This window comes from Odocoileus virginianus, chromosome 3 (assembly GCF_023699985.2).
Source record: "Odocoileus virginianus isolate 20LAN1187 ecotype Illinois chromosome 3, Ovbor_1.2, whole genome shotgun sequence".
Lineage (NCBI taxonomy): Eukaryota > Metazoa > Chordata > Mammalia > Artiodactyla > Cervidae > Odocoileus > Odocoileus virginianus.
In genome coordinates this window covers 15,237,893-15,239,733 of record NC_069676.1, presented here as the reverse complement: position 1 = coordinate 15,239,733, position 1,841 = coordinate 15,237,893, and the positions used below count along the sequence as shown (strand labels likewise).

The 1,841-nt window shown below is 43.5% G+C and overlaps 1 pseudogene; it reads right to left on the bottom strand.

Annotated features, from left to right (window-relative positions):
- Window positions 1-440: 440 nt before the first annotated feature.
- On the bottom strand, window positions 441-1,841 carry LOC110123402 (heterogeneous nuclear ribonucleoproteins A2/B1 pseudogene; annotated as a pseudogene).

The following is a 1,841-nucleotide window of genomic DNA, read 5'->3' as shown; positions in this document are numbered from 1 at the left end:
AATTATTTTATTAAATAATCTACAACTGCTTCATACCTCTATACTCTAAAATTTAATGAATAACATTATTTCTTATTACAACATACTCCTGGCTAGCAGCTTTTCAAAACTTGAGTAAAATCTTTAAAAAGTTTTCACAAGTCACCTGAAACTTGCAAATTTAATGTTATCAAAGAAAGAATGCTTCTACAATCTCACAAAGACCACTACAACAAAGAAACAAGAAGAAGCTGAGAAACTGTCTCCAAGGCATTTTTTTCTTGGTAGAAAGCCTTCTAAGTTTAAATATAATTTCATTATATGATACAGAATTATCTTCTTTTACCCCTCCACAAAAAGGACAAGTAACTTGTCTTTTACTAAAAAAAAAAAAAAAAAAAAAATTCTATTTCAAAGTTTTCAAATTCACTTGCATAAAATTCTTCACAAGTGTCTTTTTATACAGCCTTCCAATCCACCAGCAGAATGGCTCTCTGGACCTGTGCTACAGTCTTCTGCCACATCACTACCTGTTTATTCATGACTGAGATAAGAGTTTCCTTAACGTCCTTATTTCAAAAACCTGAAGCTGTTCTGTTATGTCTGGGCTCTCATTCAGACAGTGAAGCCCAGGGCAAACAGGAAGGAGCTCAATATCCACTTCTCTCTCCATAACTCCCACTTCTTCCACTGCCTCCTGGGCCATCATTTCCTCCACCGTATGGAGCGACCTTGTTCCTGCCCAACTCCAAAGCTTCCATTTCTCATTGGACCATAGTTAGAAGGTTGGTGGTCATAATTTCCAAAATTATTGCCATAACCACCTCCAGAGAACTCCCACTGGTTGCCATACCCGGGACCTCGACCACCATATTCTCTACCTCCTCCTCCATAACAAGGGTAACCTCCAAAATTACCACCTCCAGGTCCTCCTCCATACCCATGACAGCCATCCCTAGATCTGGGACCATTTCCATATCCATCAGCTTCTCCTCTAAATTTAGTTCCTGGTCCTCGTCCAAAATTTCCACCCCCACTAGAAGAAACACTAAAATCAAAAGGGTCTCCTTTTCTACTTCTAGAACCGTTGACTTGCTGCATTTCCCATATTGACAAAGCCTTCCTGACTTCTGCATGATGACCATTGATGGCATGGTATTTCTGCAACACTACCTTATCCACGGGATCATAGTCATCAAAAGTCACAAATCCAAAGCCTCTTTTCTTGCCCGACTGCCTATCAGTAATGATCTCAATGGCATCGATTTTTCCATATTTCTCAAAATACTCTCTAAGATGATGCTCCTCGGTATCTTCCTTAATTCCACCAACGAACAGCTTCTTCAAGGTCCAGTGGGCCCCCCGCTGTCCAGAGGCCTCTCTTGGGACAGCACGTCTGGGTTCAAGCACTCTGCCGTCAATGGAATGGGGTCTGGCCGCCATGGCAGCATCCAGCTCGGTCATGGATGAAAAGGTGACAAAACCACATCCTCTTGATCTTTGACTGGCCAAGTCCCTCAGGACCACACAGTCTGTGAGTTCTCCCCACTGCTGATAGTACTTCCTCAGACTTTCTTCTGTGGTTTGAAAACTCAAGCCACCAATGAAGAGTTTACGGATTTGTTCCGCCTCTTTCTTTTGCCCTTTCATAGGAACAGATTTCCAGGTTTTCTCCATCACGGACTCGGTTGCTTCAGCCTGATTTCCCATAGCAGAGGGAGATGAGAGAGGTCTCAGGGATGAATGCAGACCAGACATGTCCTGGCTCTGCGGTGAGAACCTCCGCTACCTCAGGAAAAGGCCTCTAGGAGCAGCTCCACGGGGACCCAGCAGCGCTGCTATGGCCTCTAGGCACGTTTCTG